The following is a 22,938-nucleotide window of genomic DNA, read 5'->3' as shown; positions in this document are numbered from 1 at the left end:
AAAATCAGGTTGAACTCAGACTTTACCAAAATAGCATTTAACATTAGAAGAGAATAGGGAAACATTTAGAAGATATTTAAGGAAAGTGCAAACCAAGAATTTTATATTATCCAAGCTGTTCAGCAATTTTAAAAGCTAGAGAAAAACATTTGAACTTGCAAGAACTCAGAAGTATTATCATTCCCATGACCTATTCTTTAAGAAACAACCAAAAAATAAGCTTTGGCCAACTGAATGCCAGCTATAAAAACTTTAGCCAAAAACCTGACTGTAAGCATTGATTATATTCAGGTTTAGATCTAAGAGTCAATGTAATGTGGAGATTAGAGAAACAAATTAGAATGTAAATGTTATCGCCCTGATAATGTAGAAATAACACAATCAATACAAATTGAGATGAAGAAAAAAGGGTAAAGATGGAAGGAAGTTCAGTAATTGCCTTATCTATAAAATCAGGGAGACCAAGGAAAGAACTTAAAGCTAAATAATCAAATAATAGACATATAAACATTTTTAAGAGTCCAAAGTAAAAACTAATAAAGATAATGTTGAGAAGTGGAGGAGACACAGAAGAGAGAGAAGAAAGTACATACTAATTTTATTATTGCTCAATAGTTTTTAAAAAGCAGATGATCAAAGGTTTTGCATGATGTTATAATTGTAAAGATAATCATTAGAACAGTATTATACATCCACCTAAATATCAGAACTTCTCATGAGGCCTTTTCTCCATCCCTTCCCCCCCTCCCCAGACCCCTCCACTTCCCCTCCCATCCCCCTCCCATTCCCATTCCTGCTTCCCTCTCCCCTCCCCATTCTCTCTTCTTCCATACCCTGACCCACCTCAGAAAACAAATAGATCTTATGATGAAAGATTTTATAACATTATATTGAGAGAACAAAATGATATGACACATATAAGATCAAATTCATCTTTCATGTTAATGCATGTAAATGAGATAAACTCATATAAATGAGATTAAATGATTTTCACATTGCATCATAAAGCATATCCAATTTTATACTGTGCAAAAGTGACATATCTAAAACAGTGAAACATAAAGGCCGAAAGTGAAAAGAATGAACAGGTATGCCAGGCAGCGCAAAGTAGTGCCATCAGTCTATCTTCAAAGAGGAGGAAATTCTGGACAAAAACCATCCAATGAGACAGAGGAGGGGACATTATAATGCTAAAGAATACAGCACACAACAAAAACAGAATAATGAATATCTATGTGTAAAATCATGTAGCAACAATATTTATGAGGCAGAAATCAGAGAAGAAAACAAATATAGCAGGAAACTTTACAACCATATTAATTCATGTCAGAATTAATGTCAAATAACAATACAAAAATAAGTAAATTTAATTTTTAACACAAAAATAAGTAAAAATTAAGAAAGTTGATTGGGTTATATATCAAAATCTATATCCTAAAAATGGAGAACTTACATTTCACGGGTCAGTGAAATACCTATGAAAACTGGCCACATAACAAACCAACGTGAAAATCTCAACAAATTCCTAAAGGTAGAAATAGCAGTTGAAATCCTCTGATCATAATATGGTTAACCTAAACATTGATAACAAAATAGAAAAACAGAAAGATTCTTTTATTTGACATCTAAAAAAATATAAACAACTCTTTCCTAAACATCTATTAGGTCAAAAAGAAAAAATGCACCAAAATTGCAGAAAATCTAGGAAACAAAAATTGAAAACGTCATACAATAAAACCCATGAGTTTTAGTGTGCTCAGAGGAAAATGCACATCCTTAAACATTTATGTCAATAAAAATAGAATAAAACAAATTATTTGAAACCTCTAATTCAGTTTTTAAAACCCTGATTGTTTTTAAACTCGATTGTCAACCTGAATGTGTTATGTTATAATAGATTCAGGGGTATAATTGATGAACAATCAACTGTACATGTTTAAAATGTGCAATTTGTGGAGCTGGGACCTATGTAGCCACTTGTGAAACCATTGCCACAGTCAAGGTAGCGAACACGTACACCATCTCCCAAAATTTCTGGTGTTCTTTTATAATTCCCTCCTCTTGCCTCTCCCACCCATGTCCCTAACCACTGGTCTAGTTTCTGTCAATACAGATTGGTTTGTACAATCCAGGAATTTTAAACATATAGAATCATAAATGTGTGTGTGTGTGTTGTATGTGTGTGTGTGTGTGTGTGTATAGCCTAGCTCCTTTCATGCAACATAATTGAGAGTCACTGAAATTTTTACAGCCCTAATGGTGTGATATCTGGGATGTGCCTCAAAATTACTTTGGGTGAGTGGCAGTAGGTGAAGGTGATGAAGAAGGTAGGCTGTAAAGCTGGATCATGGAAACCAGAGAGTTCATTATATCATTCCAGCTACTTACATAAATATTTCAAATTGTCCACAAGAAAAAGGTTTTAAAAATTATTCTGCTCCAGCTTGTTCTTATGCTATTTAATATTATACTGTAGGTCTTAAATTCTTATTTATTACTGTCATTCAAAATAATTGTCCTTGAATATACATTTTGAGGTTGTAAAATCCCTATTCTCTATCTGCAGGACTCTAGCACAGTGGATCAATTCTACTTAAAAACAAACAAAACAAAACCTCCTCTGACTTCAGTTTTAATGTGTTGGTTGTTAGACATCATGGCTACTCACGTTCACAGGAAGGAATGTTTGTGCCAATTGGTGTTTTGCATCTTGTAGACACAGCAAGCAAGATCAGCAGCTGATGGCCAAGGTTGTTCTGAGGGAAAACATATTTGCCAGAGAACTGAAGAATTTGCCAGCAAACTCTGTGGTCTTGCTTCTCAGGGGAGGGAAGATAAAGGAAGACTGTGGGCCAGAGGTGATGTAAAGAGTTATTAGCAATCAAATTCAATGACCTGAAAAAATATAAACAACAAACAATGATGTGCATGTATTTTTTTTCAATTAAAATGTTATTTTAAAAAAGTTAGTAAAATCTAGATGAGAAGAAAAAAAAGACCAAACAAATGCTCAGACTTCCTTTGGCATTGATGAGAATTGACCTGTGAAGGAGAGCTGGCCTGCTCTTTGTTTTTTATCGAATGGCTCCATGTTTGTTCCAGTTTCCTCTGAGAAGAGCAGACACCATATTTGCTTATGTAGTTTAAGGCGTGTCAGACTCAGTTGACCCCAAGTGAGTTGCATTTGTGGAATGACTGGTATGGTACCCTGTTACCTTTGTAGCTCCCCAGGAGCCCTGCCCATAGTGTCTCTGGGGTTGGCCATGTGACTGACTTTGGACAACAGGTCATTAGCAAGAGGGATGCTAGCAGGGGCTTAAATGAGTGCTTGCAAAAAGAAGCTCAAGTTAGCTATGAGGAAAGACTACGAGAATAGAACAAGAGGGCCCGAACTTGTAGCCAAACTGGCAAAATATCAGTCACACGAGCAACCATCCTGGATGTCCCAGCCATCTGACTACAGGCCTATGAGTGATCCCCCCCAAGATGAGCAGAAGAAACTTCCATCTGAGACCCAGTCAACCCACTGAACCATGAGAAACAACAAAATGGTTATTTTAAGCCAGTAAATCTGAGTGGTTTCTCACACAGCAGATAACTAACTGAATGGAGGCCACAAACCCCAACCGTGTGGGCCTGTATGACGGCATTCTCAACAGTCACAGTGGGGCTCCATCACAGGGAGAACAGCTACAAAGTACAAAACGTCGGAGAAGTCCTGCCTTTTAATGCATTGCTGCCGACATATTCTCTTCCAAAGTGTGTGAAATTGTTCTAGCTCACTGCAATGGGTCCAAACAGATCCCACCCACCATTTCCTGGGTGTGGGTGCTGTGGGCAGAAGCTAGGAGGAATTTAAAAGAAGTTGTGCTATTTTGGGTGTTAGAATTTGCCAGAACACCAAAGCAGCAATATGTCTATGTGAATTCCTGCTATCCATTCACCGAGCTTATCTGGATGCTCACATTTACTAATCTGTCTTCCCAACAAGTCTCTCCATGGCCTTCTCTCTTACAAATTCCTTCTCAGCTCTAGGACATGAGCTGTGACACCAGGGCAGGCTAATGTCAGGGGAGGGTGCGACTGGGATGGTATCATCACAGCTGTAGGCAAGTCCGACTTTCACCAGAAGGTTCCAGATGGATCAGCTCTGTCCCCTGTGGTAACTGGATCATGAATCCAAACAGAAAACCCAAGAAGAGCAGCCAAGGGGGCCAAGCAGGGCCAACCCTGTTACCTGACCAGCACACATTAGGGAAAGGAGGTCACTCAGAAAAGCAGGGAAAGCTATTTTGGGGGAAGAAAAGGCGAAACGGATGTCAGCAAACAGAACAGGACAGACTGTGGCAATCCGCATGTAGAAGTTTCCTTTTGTAGACTGGCATGGAGCTGGCAGGCAGCGCCCTATTTCTGAGATCTGTTGTGTGAGGCTAGGCAGGGACACACACACAGCAGAGGCTCCTCTGAAGAGGACTGCATTTTAAATCAGAAGAGAAGGCAACAAGGGCAAAAATAATAACTATTCTTAGTCCTCAAAATTCAAGGTGTTTGAAATAGGGTTTTCTAAAATGCCTAGTAGAAGGATGGATTTTCCTTCTTACCTTTTCCAAGGCCTCCTGATAGGTGACACTTTTGGGAGGTGGGGCAGCATTCCCATTGTCCTCCTGTCGCCCCACTCAGGGCCCAGCTCTCTGATTTCCACTATTTAACCTGGTCGGGAAGCGAAAGGGGAGGAGGCAAGGACCCTCCACCACCACGATTCTCTGACATCATGACCATGCTCCACAGAGGCTCTGAGCTCACTGGTCTGCAGGAGGAAAAGGAATATGGATCTGGCTATATTTTTTTTCAAACCAAGTATCTCCAGAGTATTGGGTGTGGACAGTCCCTGGACCCCATTTTGAGAACTCTTCCCCCTTGCAGCCAGTGCCCTATAAATTGTACTCATGAGCTTATAAACTTAAAGGAGCCTGAGATGTAGGGATGAGAAGACATTGACCGTGGAACTGGAAAAGGCTGAGAAGTGGTACAGGGCAAGATCACTGTGATATTGTGATTTTATGAAAAGAAATATATATTTGGTCTTTGTCTCTGTTTCTGGCTCCTAAACCCTTCGGAATTTCTAATGTGGTGACTTTTGGAAGTGCCTAAGGCTGGGGGCTGGTTGCCACTGGAACCATACACATGATTAGAGGGTTGGAACTTTCAGTTCCAACCTTCTACCTCCAGGAGGAAACACAGGCTGGAGATTGAGTTCAACCACGAATGGCCAGTGATTTAATCAAGCATACCTACATAATGAAGCCTCCCTAAAATCCCCAAAGGTTGGGGTTCAGAGAGCTTCCAGGTTGGTGAATACATGGAGATGTGGGGGAGAATGTCACACTTGGAGACAGCATGGAAGCTCCACACCCTGTCCCCACACCTTGCTCTTTGCATATACCCTTCCGCTCAGCTGTTTTTGGGTTATAGCCTCTGTAATAACTGGTGGTCTAGTGAGTATAATGTTTCTCTGAGCTCTGTAAGCTGCTTTAGCAAGTTAATCAAACCCAAGGTGGGATGGTGGGGAGCAGTCACTGGAACCTCCAATCTATAGTCAGAAGCACAGGTGACAATCTGGATTTGCAATTGGTGCATCTGAGGTGAGGAGTGTTTTGTAGGATTGAGCCCTTAACCTGTGGGATCTGGCATTATCACCGGGTAGATAGTGTCAGAATCTAGTTGAATTGTAGGACACATAGCTGGTGTTAGAGAATTACTCGAGCAGGGAAAACTCCATGCATGGAATTGAGTGTAGAATTATAAGCATGAACCCCAGGTTTCAGCAACCTGGTAAGAAGCTGAGTCCCATGGGCTATTAGCTAGGCAGCTATGGCCAGTATTCAAAGCCCTGAATGGTTATACAGGCCTGAATGGAAACAGGACTCCTTCCCTTTACTCCTCTTACATTTGTTCACAGTGAAGACGACTCCCCTTTGTTCTTCCTCGAACACAGGAAGGGTTTTCATTAAACAAAGTTGCTGTTGGGGTGCCCTTTACAGAGGAGAGGGGCCTAGCTGGGGGCTGGGAAAAACCCCCACCATGGAGAAAGGCAATACGGGCTGGTTCAGTAGGATCAGCCAGTCTTATACAGGGGCTAAGTGAAGGGAGCTTACAAAGTACTGCCTGCATAGAAATGTTATTTGTGAGGGATGACTACACCAAGAGAAAGTAACATCGTCAAGACTAGGCATAAACCTGCCTCAGAGGGAAATGGTTTCTTAGTATTAAGATGCTTCTAATTGGATCTCTGGTCACAGCAAATGGCAGGTCACAATTATTATCAAAAAGAGCCCACCTCTTACCAAATGAAACAAAGGTGATGATAGGTAGCCATCCTCTGACTTCTTTACAGGACTACGAGTGACATGCCGTATTCTGGTTTCAGCCTGGCAGCCCGCAGCCTCCTTGCCCCACAGTGACTGCAATGCCCGGGATTTTCCTGGAGGTGCCGGTTCTGCATTCTTTCATTACTAAAACAGAAGGATATCCAGCCCCACTCCAGTGTGCTGGATTAGAATCTCCAGAGATGGGACCTTGAATCTATATTGTTGGAAAAGGACTGTAGGTGACTTTGGTGTACCCTCAAGGTTGGCAACCACCCCTGACACTAGTGGGTGCCCTGCTCCCATTCTCCATTCTGAGTAGGAGGATGAGATGACCAGCCAGGACTTTCTGTAGCAGGACGGATAACTCCAACTTGGAGTATCTTAAGCTGAAAGAAACTCTCAGTGGGTGGTGCTGGTGACTGGCGTGGCTGGACCCGAGGGCACCAGAGAAGACTTCTGGATTCTCCTCCATCTCCCAGCTCTGCTTTCCCCAACTGGTTGCATCCTCAAACTGACTCTGGAAGCAGAGATGACCTCTCAACATCAGCTGACAGAGAAGTCCAGAGACAGGAACATCGCTGAGCACTCTGAGTGTGTCTGTATCAGGCATGCTGAGGTAAGTGCTTAATCTTACAAGATGTGTCTCTTGTCACTCTCATTTCCTAGAGTAGAGAAGAAAGACTGGAGAGGTTACCTGCCAACTCGAGTTATGGTGGAGCTGGGCACTGAACTTGGGGCTGTCCAATGCCAGAATCAAGTGGTGACAGGATGGCTCTCAGCCTCCAGGACCCACAGGGCCACCTGGCTTCCCTCCTGCCCTGGCTTGTCCATGAGATGTGGCTGACCACTACCTCTTTCTCATTCTTTTGATTTAAATGATGTCCCCATCTTCATTTTGAAGCATCCAGAAGAGCAGTCGTTGTGTGTTGACACTTTCTAGCAATTTATGAATCTGGCACACTGCCTTCGGCTCTGCACGTCAGCATGCCAGCCACTCTCCAATGGGTCCCAGTGCCCGCTGCGGGTCTGACACTGAGTCTGCTCACAGATTTGAAGGTAGTGGAAGTGTAGGCACTGCCATGTCCACCACAGATGTAACACTTATGGAAAATGTGTTACGGAGGGTTTATATTTTTTTTCATTACAAGTCCTATTTTGTAGAAGAGTAAAGAGCCACTAAGAGATAAAGTGAGGAACCTGGAGGGAGCAGTAGACTTAGAGAGAATTCCTTTCTGCCTCAACTCTTGCTCTTCATAGTCATAGGGTTTAAAATTCCCTGAAAGAGAATTCTCTCTCTCTCTCTGAAAGAAAAAAAGGCAAGGACTCCAGGAATGCTCGCATGCAGAGGGGCTGAGCTGCCTTGCCGGCAAGGCCTGCCCGCAGGTAGCCCCTTAGCATCATCACGTCCCCTCCCCCTCCTTCTTTCGCTCTGAGCTGGTACTATTATTTCTAAACTACATTATGTGCTTTTATGATTTTGCTTTCCTGCTGTGACATCAAGACTGAGCTTTAATAGGAATGTAAACACCAGTTTTAAATCCTTTTGCAGGCTTACAGTTTTTACATCCCACTGTGTGTTTGTCTCTCCTTGAATACAAAAACCAAGCATCAAAAAATAGGGTGAGAAAATGAATTTCCTTTGCTGTTATGGTGGTTCCAGCTGGAGACACTGGAACTTGTCACAGGGATATAGTTCTACCCTCCTTCACTCTCTGACACCACAAGATAACGAGAGCAAAATCCAAACCACTTCTTCCTCCACCAAGATGTAGAACAGAATTGTCACCAGTGATGAAGGCTCACTGGTAATCTGTCTGTGACTGACCCCTGGGTCCATGAACTCCAAAATGAATAACTGGGTGCTACTGGGTGCTGTCCATAAACAATGTCAGACACAGAAAGGCAACAAGCCGACAGGGCTGGGACGACGGGCAAGTTGCTGGCAAATGTGGAGGAATAAAAGCAGGTTGTACCACACAGAGCTGGCACATGACAGACACATTTCGGCCCATCAATGTATCGGTTTTATGACTGGGATGATATTTAGTGGCAAATAACATGTAATTACCTAGAGAAAAAAAACAGAAGGGTTTAAGAGTCTATAGCCTTGGTCATTTTTTTTCTATAAAAATTATTTTCCACTTAGAATTCTCGTCTCATTTTGGCTGATCTGCATTGTGTCTCACTCAACTCTCTTGTGATTAGAAATCTGTGTCGGTGACGTTGTCACTACATATCCCTTTGTCTCCAAACTACACATTAGTTTAGAGATAGGTGACAAGAAACTGTGAGGTTCCTTCTTCTATACCACAATGGAGGGACAGGTAAAAAAGTTTCATTTTGAAGAGGTCATGTTCAAGAGACCTGAAAGGTTCCCATCCTCCAGGGACAGCAGTCTAGTGGGCAGTGAGAGACCTTGTATCTGGAGCTCAGCTGCATTTGAGAATGGAGATTCTGACTGTGTCTCAAGCTGCAGGAGTGAGGAAGCAGGAAGATGCTGTAGAGAAAGGAAACAGGCTGTATATGGAATGTGGGGAGGGTTAGTGCCTCTTGCGGACCAGTCGGAAGAAGAGGAAAAAGCAGGGATAAAAAGAGATAACCAGAAGTGAGGTACTCTGGGGTACAAGGGCAGGGCAGAGTTGCAAGGAGTGGTCATCTAATACTGCTGCTGACAGTCTGGATGTGAGAAAAAGCCCAGGAGAAAACCTAGATCTGGGGGTTCAGAGGTGGCCGTGATTTTACAGAGGGTCAAAATTCAGTAAATAAAGGAGAGGTGAAGACATGCAGACCACTCTTAATAAGCAATGTGCTGATGAGGGAAAGGAGAGGGGTAGCCAGCAGTCCACTAGAAAGAACATATTGCATGGGGCTCTTAGTCTGTGTGGACTGCCGGAGCACGTGGCTGCCCTTACTGGGCACGTCTTCTTTTGTGGAGAAGTGGAGGGCCTGGGGCAGTGGTGAGACCAGGCCCCAGGCTGTACAGTGTCATCGTCCACACTTGGGCATGCAATCAGACTAATGGGGTTCATACTCCTCTTAGCCTTCTTCTACTTTCCAAAAGCTATGTGATTTCAGACAAATCACTAGACCTTTCTGTGCCTTGCATTACCCACCTGTGAAACAGAGATATACAAGTACTTAGCACAGTGCTGGGCACACAATAGGTGCCCAGTCAAAGTAAGCTCCTCTGAGTGGTCAAAGTCAATTCAGCAGTCATATGTTAGGCACCTACTGTGTGTCATGGCCCGTGTCAGGGCACTGGAAATTCAGAAGTGGATAGGACAGACACAGTCTCTGCCTCATGGAAAGTGGCCAGAAAGGCAGGTGGGAAACACTGGAATTAAAGAAGTAACAACAAGTATGGTGACTGTATGGCAGGGGAAGCGGTAGATGCTGTGGATTTTATGGTGCAGGACCTCCTCCCCAGTGTAGGGGGCAGGGCAGACCTCCCTGAGACAGGGTTGTTTGGGGGGGGGGGGGATGCTGGAAGGATGAGTTACTTGTGATATGGAAGAAATAGGAGATACACTGAATTTCCAATTGAGTTTCTAAATTTCTGACAGCAGATTTGGTTTTGATTTACACACAGCAGCTCTTAGCATCAGACTTAGCTCTCCTACCTGACCCAGAATGTTTGTGATTTACAAACTGGAAAATAAGTGGATTTGCATCCTGAGACAGTCTTCCAATCACTCCAATAAATTCTGCATCAGTGGCTCTCAGCTCTTAGCCACTTTCCTTTTCACAAGCATTTGGCTGCTCATGAATTATAGGTAAGTAAATCGGATTTTAGAGAGCTTCATTCCTACAGATCCATTCTGATCATGTCTCTCTCCTGAAAATATGGGCTTGCACACTCTGTTAAAATTAGTGGAGGAGTGTGTGGCCTGTGCCATGTGGAACTTTCTTGCTGGAGTCTCTCCTTCCTCAGAATGCTGAGCACCTTTGCCCGACCTCCTAACCCCATCAGTCTACATATTGTCCCCTTTTGGATCAAGTTCCAGCCTGTTTTCATTGTCCTGCAGCTAGTCACCTGGCAAAATTTTCTGGGGAGTGAATCTCAGCTGGAGGGGGTTTTGCCTCCCACCTTTGAGATCTCCAGGCTCAGTGGCTACCTAGGTGCAGACACAACTACTTCCCCTAAATAACTCTCAAGACCTGAGCTTTCCAACATTTGTGACTTTAAACCTCAAACGCCCCAGGGAAGGGGGTGCCTCAGAAGACAACATTTAAATGCACACCTAGCTCGTGCCAGTCTCCATTGCCCTCCATCACTGGCTGAATTATCAGTGTAGGAGGTGGGACCCTGGCCTCTGAGTAGAAAACAAAAAAACGCTGGCTATACTGGATTAAATAGTGTCCCTCAGGTATCCGTGTCCTTCCCCGAACTTCAGGGTTGGGGATGTCATTGTTGATGTAATTCGTTAAGCTGAGGTCATACTGCAGTGGGACAGGCCCTGGCTGTAACATGACTGCTGTCCTTAGAAGAACAGAGGAGCCATAGAGACAGACACGCGCATAGGGAAGATGATGTACAGACCCACAGGGAGAGCACCTTGTGCTGGTGGAGGCAGAGTCTGGGGTGGTGAGTCTGAGAGCCAAGGAGAACCAAGGATTGCCAGCAGCCGCCGGTGCTGGGAGAGAGGTATGGAGCAGACTGTTATCTGAGGCCCCAAGAAGGAGCTGACCCTGCGGACACCCCTGCTGTGGACTTTCGGCCTGGGCTGTGAGAGAACAGAGTTCTGTGGTGCTCTCCTACAGTGGCTCTGGGAGACTAAAACACTGGTCCTTTCAGATGAGTAGGAGGCAGTGGGAGGCAGCGTGGCCAGGGGTTTCCCTGCTCAAATGACTGTAAAGATCCTGCTCTCCCAGCCATCCCCATGTGCAAGCCCTTAGGGCTTTGGAGCAAGCTTGGATGTCTCAATACTGGGTCTTAAAATAAATATAGACCCTCATTTAACAAAATCAAATAGAATGAAACAGAAAGGTATAACTTTGGAGGTAATAGAAAATAACTACACGGGTCTCTGCCCTGCTCCCTGGCACAGAGCCCCAAACCCTTGTAATTCTCTACATGAGCAGGGCACTAGAGGTAATGCTTGCTCTAGTGAATCAACTCTGGGTGGGCTCCTGGGTGGGTCCTGGGTGGGGCCCAGTCACTAGAAAGACCCAGCCATAACTAGAAGCTTGGAATTTTCAGCCCCTTCCCAACCACACCTCCAGAGAGAGGCAAGGCCCTGGAAATGCAGTTAATAATTGATCATTCCTACATGAGGAAACTTTGTAAAATCCCAACAGTATGGGGTTCAGAGAATTCCAGGTGGGCAAACATGTCCACACCTGGACAGCGATAACCCACCTCCACCAGGACCCTCCCAGACCTCACCCTGTGTACCTCTTCATCTGACTCTTCATCTGTGAGCTGCACTAGCAAGTTAATTGAACCCAAGGAAGGAGTTGTGGGAACCTCCGATCTATATTCAGTTGGTCAGGTGACAACCTGGGCTTGTAACTGACATCTGAAGTGTGTGCGTGTATGTTTGTGTATGGGGGCAGTGCAGTCTTGTGGGACTGAGCCCTTAATCTGTGGGATCTGATGCTATCTCTGGGTAGAGAGTGTCAGAATTGAGTTAGATTATAGGATACCCAGCTGCTGTCACAGAGAAGTACTTGGTGTGGGAAAAAACCTCCACCCATTTGGTGACTGGAAGTGCCAGAAGTGAAGTATTTTGTGTGAGTAGTAAAAGAAGTATGTAGGAGATGCACAGGGAAGACACATAATAGGGAAGAACTTTTTTTTCTCTACATAGGAAAGAAAACAATTTGACCTTTTCCTTTACAATATCAAAGAAAAGAGTAATCACAGTTCAATGCACACATTTGCTTCAAATATATATACTTGCGATGCTTCCTAAACACGCTTAAAAACAAATGAGTTGTGGCCAAAAAGGTTTGAAAAACGCTGTATTAGGCATTGTTTATGTCATTTCATCTTCACAACAAATCATTTCAAGTGTGTAGTGTTGTCCCCATTTTTATAAATCAGAAAACTAAAGCTAAGAGCCTATGTAGCTTGTCTGTGCATTCAATGGTAGAGCAGGGAACCGAATGCAAAATTGTGCCCCCAGACTGCCACTTCCTCCCAACCTCATGCAGCTGCTGTTCAGCTCCGAAAGCTGAACTGAAGCCAAACAGGCCTCTACTCTTGGACAGGAGAGGCAGCAAAGGGACCATGTTATGTTTTTTTCCCACTCCACCCAAGGCTGATGGAGATGCCAGCAGCCAAGGTGGCTGAGAAAGCTGCAGCCCATCAGCCCTGGAACCAGGAAATCTGTCTCTTGAGGCACAGCTCAGGGGACTTAGCTTCTCCCCAAGAGCTCAGCTATGAAAGGGGCTCAAGGGGCACTTAATAGTTTGCCTGTGTCAGGGGCAGTGGGCTCATGGGCAACCTCCCTTGACCACCTGCCCCTGACCTTGGCATTAGTTGATTTTTGCACTGGGTCACAGGAATTGGCCAAGAAGGAACATTTACATTTAAAAAAAGAATTTCAGGAAGAGAGCATACTCACCCCAAATACTGAATGACAAATGGTAGGCTTCTAGGCATGATGTCTCCGAAAAGATTAAGTATTAGGTTATTCTAACTACCAACAACAGCTGTTCAACCTAGACCAAAGAAAACCAACAAACAAAAAAACAAAAAAACAAAATTGCATTCCCTTTAATATCTAAGTAAAAGTCTATCAAATTCAGCATATAGGAAGCCCCCATACGTGTTTCCTATCCAAGCATGTGTAAGTGGGGTTTGGGGAGGGGGACTTAGGGTAGCAAAATGTAGCAGGTGGGTTTTGGTCTGGCTGACCTGGGTTGGAGTCACAGCCTCCACTTACTAGTCGATTGGTCTTAGGCAAGTTTCTTTACATCCGTATCCTTGTTTCCTCTTCTATTAAAAGAAGATGAAAACACTCCCCTTTGGGAGAGACTTACCATGATCGAATGATCAAGCTCAGCACTGTGCCTGGTGCACATTGTGCCTGGTGCAGCAGAGCCATGCTCAGTAACCATGACCATGAGAGAAATGGGGGTTAGGAATTAACAAACTTCATTTTTTTTCCACGCACATGGGGAGCCTGAGCTGTTTTGCTTATTAAAGCGTTTTGAGGCAACAGCACTTGGTGAGTTCCAGGTGTTATTAATATCTCTGAAATCACTATGCAGTTCTATAATTATCTTTCCTTCTCTCTGTTATTTTTTTGCCCTTATCTCACTAAACTGGTAGTCAGTAATGAAGTTATGAATTACTGGTTCCCTTATTCTCTGTTCTGTAATTAAGGAAGCTCTAGGTAAGAGCACTCACCGCCAAAGGGGGAGAATCCATGTGAATGCTGGGGGCCACCTGCCACTAAGGCACCACCTACCAAAGCGAGCACATGGGGAGCGACTCGGCTTAGGGAAGCAGAGCTGGTGCCTGCAGGCTGAGGGCATAGCCCGTCTTAGCCCAGGAGGGTTCTCTGTTTCAGCTTTAGTCTTTTCACAAACCAATCTTCCACCTGGCAAGCACTTTTTCTCAGGCCTTAGCATTTTATCAGCATCTGTTTTGCTTATCCATGAAATCCCACTGGAACCAACCACCCATCCATTTGGGTTGCACCCCATCCATGTTCATTATTTTAAGTTGGAGAAAGGACATTTCAGCAGAATCTGATTGTGTCCAGTCCCAATTGCTTCGGCTAAGGGTGGGCAATCTCATACAACTCCTCAGTCTCCGATCCCACTGATTTTTAAAGAACAGACATCATGAAAAAAATGCTGTTAAGAAGGGAAAAACTATAGTTTCTGAGGCGTGGTGGGGGGACACCACTACATTTGTTTTCTTAGACCAATGAGACTACTTCTCTCTTAATTATTCCAGATTCTTAGAGAGAGCTGTAGCCATCAAAGGAAATTATGAGAAGTTGTGAAGTAGCCTTTTTTAGAGGAGCCTTGAAACATGGCAGGTTTTGGAATTAAACAGACTTGAGTTCATATCCAATGCAGCCCTTCTACTGAGTTCATACTCCTCTAGCCCTGAGTTTCCTCATCTGCAAAATGGAGATAGGAATGGCTGTCTCCTAGAGATTGGGAGCATTAAATGACATAGCATACCTGATGCAGATGCTTAATTAATGATTATGATGATCATCGTTGTCATGGGAAGACTTGGCCTGCAGAGAGCCGCTGAGTGAAGTCTGAGTTTTAGATTACGTCTGGGGAGGATGCTCTTCTTTTGACCACTTCAGATGTGTCTGGGCATTTGAGACAGTGACCAGCACTGCCCCTTAGGACTGCTGAGTGGGGCTTTTGGCCTCTTTCTCTCCCTCTGAATCTACTCCCAGGTGCAAACAAGGAACCTTGACCTCAGCCACCTGGTTGCTGCCAGGGGAAGCGTTGTGCTATTTTTTTTTGCAAGTTAGAATCCTAAGAATTCTCCATCACCCTTTGTCATCTTCCTTTTCTGAATCTAAGTTGCCACTGAGTCCTATCATATCTGCATGCTCTTAGAAGCTCCCTCTGCATTTCCCTGTGAATGCCTTGCCTGGGCCTTTGCGGTGGCCTCTGGTGGGGTTCCAGGGCCTCCAGTCAGGGCTGATCATTGCCTTCCTGATATGTAGATTGATCTTGCTCATGAGCAAAACCTTTCAGTGCCTCCTTACTGCAGCGTCCTTACTGAAGCTGACAGGCTACCTGTCTCAGAGTCACCTGGGTGACTCTTAAGCAAGCAGATGCCCAGGTCCCACCCCTTTCCTCCTGAATTAAAACCTTGGGGAGGTGGGTGGGAAGGGCCCAGGCAGGTGCATTTTAATAGAACATTTCCTGGATGATTCTTATATTCTTATGCCATATTGTGAACCTGAGAACTGCTGTCCTATTGCTCAACCCCAGGCTAGCTTTCAAGGACTTCTAAGATCTGACTCTTCGAGCCCCAGGCAGATCCACTTGTTACCAACCCCATTGTCATCTCTGCCCCCAAACATTTTCCCTCCTGGCAGAGCCCAGATTCCCACAAATAGGGCTAAAAATATCAGCCTTCTTTGCAGCTAGAAGGCCAGGGCCTACCCCTATTTCTAGCCGGTAAGGGGAGGCATTCTGGTAAGGAGGGATTCTAGTAAAAGCCCCCTTCCCCCTCAATCAAAAGAAAGACACCTATTCACATCTTGCCACCTGCCACTCCCTTGCTTCCTACGATCGAATGTGCCCAGAGCTTTAGAGGCCATACTGTGTCATAAAGGGACAAGTCTGAGGATGAAAAAATCACCACACTGTAGGGTGCTGAAGTAGAAGATGGGTGGGCCTGAAGTCCTCAGTGGTACCGGTGAGATGTCGCACTGCCCTAGGGTTCAGGTCCCTGCCAGACCTCTCGTTACAAGCTCGCATGGACGTCTCAATTGTGGAAGCCATCACAGACCTGGTTTGCTCTTTCATAGCTGTCAGAATGAACTCACTGGTTTCTACGGACCTCAGAATTTGGCTTCTAATTATGCCACTTCCTGATATCATTCCTTTTTCTCTTGGTTTATCTAAATTTTGCTCACACTAAAACCAACCCTAGTCTCGTCACATCTCTTTCATGTTCCTTGCCAATGACAACAGGCTGCGATGAGCTCTCCCGTCTTTGCCCTCATCCTGCACTGATAGTCAGCATGCCACAGATACTAAATCGTTATCTGTTTTTATAAGAGTTTTTAAGTGCCTTTTGCTGGCTTTGTTTCACATTTCCCAGGATAGTGCTGGACATAAATAAGTGCTCAATAAATCACTGATCATTGATGGTATAATTGATTGTGGATCCAAGACAACTGAGTTAACTTCTCGCTCTTTATAGATTTGCTTTGTAAGTTCCCTCACGATGACTGAAACATAAATCTTCAGTGAAGCCCAGTTCAAAATTTCTATAAATTCAAAATATTGCATTCAAAACTGACATTTTATTAGCTACAGTTGATCAGTTTTAGTCTTGATATTTGTATAAACCTCCAGAGAGGCAGAAAAGGAAATGCCTTTGAATGAAAGAAAAATTACCAAAATAAGGACAATAACAATAAAACAATATCAACACTAGCAAATAAAAACCCTGCATGAGAATAACTGAAATGAAATAATCAAATCAGCTGAAGGAAGACCTGGGGGTCTTCACCCCTCTCACCTTCACCTCCTCCCCACCAGTTCCTCACCCTGCAGGCAACGTTCACCGGAGTCTCTGTTTAATAAACTAGATAACTTTACAGGGTAAATGCATCCTACCTATCTATTTAGGTTGTGGGAGTTTCTTTAAGATAGCTTTAAAAACTGGCTAATTTTCTAACTGGGATCTGATTTTTCTGATTTGTATTAACTGAACTTTTCGGGACAACTTATTCTGTTTCCTGAGGCAAGGTTCATTCTGTTAATCTACTTTTATATCTTCTCTTAATTTATGCCACATGTTGTATCCTTTGACCCAGATTTTGGTTTTACACTTGGAACCAGGGAAAGGTCGCGAACATTTGCCAGCGCTTTACGTAGGTCACCCTATTTAATTCTTGCAGTGGCCACATGAAGTAGATGGTATTGCTTTCATTTTATGGGTGAGAAAACAGGTTCAGAGATTAAATACCTAGTACAGAGCAACACTGGTTTAACACCTGCATTAAAACCTTTCAGTTCCATATGTCAGGAACCCAACTCAAACTGGCTTAACAAGAAAGTGGTTTATTGATTCCCACCACTTTGTGATGCACAATGGATTCAGACACAGCTGGGTCCAGATGCACTGTCCCTAGGACTTTGTTCTGGCTGTTTCATGGAGAAATAATCTGGCCCTTACTTGTAAATTAAGACGGCTGCCAGCATTCCAAGTTTCCCACTTATGTTCTTAGCTACCCCAGCAGAAAGAATGCTGCTGTTTTTAATTATTCCATCAAAGTGCCAGAAATAAATCTCATTGGCCTGGCTTGGGTGCCATGCTCACCCTGAACAAATCTTGTGGCCATTTCTCGGTCAAGTTCTGGCTTCTCTGGGTTCAGGGAGGACACATCTGAGCCACACATTCCAAATGGAGATGGGGGGCTGTTTTCCATAAAAGGGGGAATAGATGCTAGGAAGGTGGAAACATGGTAACAGTGCTTAGCCCAGTAGCCACAGATGTCTGCCCCTGGCTTCTCCTGAAGGGGAGTTGCATGGTACTAGCCCTGGCAGTCACTCGACCCCAAGAGGCAAGAAAGATTGGGCTTTCAACCAAACAGTTCTTCTCTACCCTAAACTCTCAGGTTTTCTGAGTTATCAGGTGGGGAGAATGGAAAGCAGACCTGTTTCTCTTGCTCTGAGGAGGCCTCATAGCTCCGTGACTTATATGCACATATTTGTACTAAACAACAGGGCTCAGAAATTGGGGGAGTGGAAAGCACATGGCAGAATGCCCATCCCAGGCTTCCTGCTGTGAGGGAGCTGCAGCTCCAACATCTCCCCTTGCCAGGGTCCACCACGTAGCACCCCCTCCAACTGCCAACCCGAGGCTCTGAACCCAGGTCCAGCTCCTCCTCTGAGGACATAAACTAGGCAGCATATGACCATCATGTCTCATCATTAGCACTGAGGACCTCTCTGTTAGCCCTAATTTATACATTACCTGGTCACCCATATTTCACTCAAGCTGCCACAGGCCCTTAGGCTCTGGAGCCACTTTACATGGGGAAGTGCCCCAAATCCTTTACCTCCCAACCTTTGACCCCAGGCACTTTACTTAACCTCTCTGTGCCTTCATTTGTCTCATCTATAAATAAATTACTGACAGTAAAGTGCTTAGCACAGTGTCTGGAACATATCCAGTGCTAGAAAAAGCATCAGCTATTATAATTATTTCTTCATCCAGGTAATAGTGATCAGCTCACAGTAAATGCTTAATAAATGTTTGCTGTTATTATTACTTAGAAAGCAGCAGGACTTAGACCAGTCTGACAACTTTGTCTGGCTATTAAATCCATTCGGGGAGCTATTAAGATGTGCCCATATTTGGCCCTCAGCCAAAACCCCAGCCCAGTGTCTCAGCCTTGGCTTCTCCTTGGAATCACCTGTGTGAGCTAGTGCCTGATCCCTGCCCAGAGACTTGGACATAAACAGTCTGCAGCAGCCCTGGCACTGAGAGGTCACAGAGCTTCCCAGGTGATTGCAGTGAGTGAAGTTCCACTGCCTTCGAGGAACCTAACAGGGAGAGAGGACATAACAGGTGACACAAGATATATAGTAGGTGTGAGAGAAAATGCCTGGTGGCTTTGAGACCAGTGGAGGGGTGCAGGCAACTCTGAGCATCTCGATCATCATCTCCTTGATGATCAAGGATCATTCCGATGGATGTCAAGATAAGAAGCAACCAGGGTGACCATAGACTCCAGCCAAGGCCTTGGCACGCAGGGAACAGAGCACCCCCCGGCCAGCTCCTGCACACGTCATGTTACAGAGGGGTAAGCACTGTCCCAGCCAGCAGCCCTGCTCGACTGGGGCATTAGAAGCTGTAGGTCTGACTCCGACCAGTAAAAACTGCTCCAAGGTGATTAGACATGATTTCTTAGAGTGAGAGCTATATGCTTCACTCATCCATTTGCACCTATGGAAAACACTGAGTCTTTACCAAGTGGCGGGTACCCTGCTGTGTAAATAAGATACACAAGGCCCCTGCCCTATGGGCTTCACAGTCTACAGAGGAATGGGAGGTGACAATAGGAACAGGAAAGTCCACAGTGGCATCTCGTTCATGGGCTGTCAGTGCTGTTGGCTGAGGTGAGGAGCAGAGCAGACCACAAGTTTGGAGTAGGCTGTGTGTTTGGTGTGAGAATCCTGAGTACAGAGTGACCGATCTTTGCATCTAACACAGCAGCTATCTTCCTGGGCTGCACATGTAAATCCCCCAGGAGCCTTTATAAATGACAGAAGCCAGGTCCCCATTGCTAGGCATTCTTTCTCCTCCAGGTGCATCTCGTACAGAACCTGAATGGCAGAAAGACTGGGGATGGCGGTGAGGCCTCAGAGGTCAAGTCCTTGTCACGGGGGAAAGCTAGGGGCATGGCTAGGCCTCAAGAGCCTCTAAGCTCTTGGGCGGCTTTTTGAGGGGCAAGGGTCTGGTGTTAAGTGATATGGGGAGGGGAGGACAGCTGGGGCTAAGGCAGGGGGCAGGGGGAGAACTTGTCCATTTGGCCATGTTTGCCAAGCGAGACTCACCTGATCTCTTAGGTACAAAAGAAAGACAAGGACAAGAACCAGACAATACCCTTTTGCTCTGAGCTCAGCCAGTGCTGAGGATGCTGACCTGAGTCACCAAGTGACTTTACTCACCCACACTCTAGCCAGGGGTCCCCAAAGTGTCCTGACCTTAGCGACAGGAAGCTGGTCTTGAGGGCCGTGGACGATCCTGGACTGACAACTGAATGAATGGGCTCAGTCCTGGGGGAAGGCAGGGCTGGAAGCTCCAGGCTTCCAGATGCATTGCTAATGACACACCTCTTTGAGGATGCAGGCTGTTCCCATGGTGATTTGAGTCAAACTGTGGGGGAAGCAGCTCATCTTTGCATGGTCAGCCAGACATAAAATGCAATTTTAAATGATTTTATTTGAGTGCATCTATTACCAAAACTGCACCCAGCTCTGGAGTATACATTGCTATTTTTCTAAAGGGTAAATTGTGAAAAAGTGTGTCCTTATCAAAATAGTCCTCTCCCCACTCCCATCCCTTTCTCTCCCTTTCTCTCTGCTTTGAAGCTATCAAACTGATTCAGCTCAAGGCTAAATATAGGAATGACTAATAATGATTTTTACAAGAGCCACAGAAATTGCTTGTAAGCAAGCGAACAAAAAATAGATTATCCAGCAACCACGTCAACCAGCATTTGAGACAAGGGCCTGAATCCAGCCACTGAAATGAAATGAAAAGTCATACTCTTTCCTCAGACAGCCATCAACTGCATCACCCGAAAAGGAAGAAGGGACTAAATGGATGGTGCCTGATGCCCTCAAGGCTGGATGGGGCTGCTGTGATGACTCTTACTTGGCAGTGTCCCCTGGAAGGAGCTTGGAGGTTGAGGTGAGAGGCCAACTCCACTGTGGGTCAGAGTGAGGTTTTAGAAATCAGGCAGTTTATGAGCCCTGGCTGTATTTATCAGAGAGAGTGAGACTCTCACGCATTTCACACCCCGAGGAGGCCTGTAGTATGGACAACAACAGGTCAGAGAAGGCAAAGGAGAATGGAGAGCGATGGCGTGATGGCTCAGGAAAATGCTGCTGAAGAGGCCTCATCCAGAATCTCAGCCAAAAGGCTCAGTAGACGCTTCCCTCATTAACCTGTGCAGAATGGGCGACTGTTCACACCTGGCAGGCGCTTCAGCATCACCCTGATACGTGGAAGTAAGGGCTCCTGCTCTCAGCCATGCACCCCCAGGGGCCCTACCCTGCACCCCACAGGGAGGCAGGACGCAGGTCTGGTGCTCAATGACATGTGTCGGCCCAGAGTCCCTGCCTCAGCTTCCAGACCTGGGGCCAAGTCCACCTGTCACTTGTTGTAATATAGTTCACAAGCTAAGAATTGTTTTTATATTTTTTAATGGCCGGAAAAAATCAAAAGAATGACATGTGAGAATTACATGAAATTCTATTGCAGAGTCTGTAGGTAAAGTTTCATTGGAATGCAGCCATGTTCTTTCATTAACTTAAGTGTCTGTGGCTATCCTCGCCCTACAATGGCAGGCTTGAGTAGTTGCGACAGAGACCATGTGGCCCACAAAGCCTGAAATATTTGCTATTCAGCCACTGACAGAAATATTTGCCAACCTGGCCCTAGCCCATGCTCAGGGTGCCGGGGACCTGACACTCTCTGCACACACGACCTAGGCCCTTTCTGTCTGCAGAGCCTCTTCTCTGGGTTTCCTTCTTGAGGGCAAACCAGGCCTTGTGAGGGTGGCCAAGGGGTGACAGTTCGCAAGGAGCAGAGGCAGATCTTAAATAGCACCGGCAGTGCCAGGCCCCTCGGGGTATAAGAACTGTGGGGCAGAAAGGTAAGGGGGAGGGCCGGGGGCCTGCAGCTAGCCCTCTCTGGCTATAGTACCTTGGGATGAAACCCCAAGGAGTCCAAGAAATCAATACTAAAACTTGTCCTTCTGGGTATGTCAGGAGAGAAGGATGGATCATTTTTTACGTTAGAGTTATATTTGTCACTTTTAAATGTTTAGAGGTCTGGCATGCAGGCTTCCTTTCATGCTCATATCCTGGGATTCAGCATTACTCACGCAATGTTGGGGGTTTTCAGACCACTTCCCCCATCCTCCTGGGGAGGGGCTCCAGATCCTTCCCAAACCCACTCCAGCCAGACAGACTTGCTATCATACTCACATCATTTCTTTCAGGACTGATGAATGAAACTCGAGAGTGAAAATAAAGATGTTTGTTGTTGAAAATGCAAGAAAGGTGAGTCCCTAAAAACCAATGGTGCTGAAGTCAGCGTGGGCAAGACAAGAATGCATGATTGGGAGAACATTCGTGTTTGAAGGGTTCTGCACTTGCTTTTTTTTTTTTTTTTTTTGCCTACAGCACCTGGTCTTCCTAGGTGGTCTCCCATCCAAGTACTAATCAGGTTCGACCAATCCTGCTTAGCTTCTGAGATCAGAATAGATCAGGCACGTTCAGGGTGGCATGGCCATAGACTGCACTTGCTTCTTGAATGCCTATAAGTCTTTGTTCCATTTTTAGAGCTGCAGCTGGAGAGTACAGCCTATTTATCACACTTGTGATTTATATAAGAAAGAGGATATGAAGTTTTAATCAAAAGGACAAGGCACCAGACCAGAGCCTTGACCTGACACCAAAAGGCAGGCAAATCAGTGTGCATTCATGTGCTTCACATGAAATAAGTTTAATATCTTTACCATTGTTTACAATTCCCCAGTTAATATTTTTATTAACACGTCAGTTAACTCCATATGAACAATGCCATTAAAGATGCCATTTCTTATTGTCATATTGGATGTAACACAGCATTGTAGGAGACACTGTACTGAAAGATACGAAAAGCTTTATGGACATTATTTCAGTTAATTCTCATAAAAGTCCAATGTGACAGATGCTGGTACATAATGCAACAGAAAATGCAACAGAAACTCAGAGAAGGTAAGTCACTTGCTCAAAGTCACAGAGCTAGTAAGTAAGCAAGTCCACCTGACTCAGAACTCTTGAGCTTAACTTCTGTTAGGTGTGCAGAGTGGACGAATGAATGAATGATAAGCCACAAGCCAGAAGCACCTACGGCCAGGGTGCTGGTTCCCTGGGGAAGTCAGGGTGTTGGATGAAAGCACAGAGATGCCACAGACAATACATGGCACAGTGCCATGGAGCACCAATTTTACCTGATGGTAAAAAACAGAAACATTTTTTAAATGTTTATGTGAACTTGTAAATAAGGAAAGACATGCAAAGTAGCAAATAGCTTCCAGACATAAAACAGAGGGCTCCAAGAACTCCGAGACTCCTCAGGCTCACTGCTGGGATGGGCACTCAGGAAGAATGGTGAATCACC

At 45.0% G+C, this 22,938-nt stretch overlaps 1 pseudogene; it reads right to left on the bottom strand.

Moving 5' to 3' along the window:
- Positions 1–21,947: 21,947 nt before the first annotated feature.
- On the bottom strand, positions 21,948–22,070 carry LOC118606189 (annotated as a pseudogene).
- Between the last annotated feature and the right edge of the window lie 868 nt (positions 22,071–22,938).

This window comes from Rousettus aegyptiacus, unplaced genomic scaffold (assembly GCF_014176215.1).
Source record: "Rousettus aegyptiacus isolate mRouAeg1 unplaced genomic scaffold, mRouAeg1.p scaffold_m13_p_7, whole genome shotgun sequence".
In the NCBI taxonomy this organism is placed as follows: Eukaryota; Metazoa; Chordata; class Mammalia; order Chiroptera; family Pteropodidae; genus Rousettus; species Rousettus aegyptiacus.
Note: the sequence above shows the minus strand (reverse complement) of the source record. Positions and strands in the feature narration are given on the sequence as shown.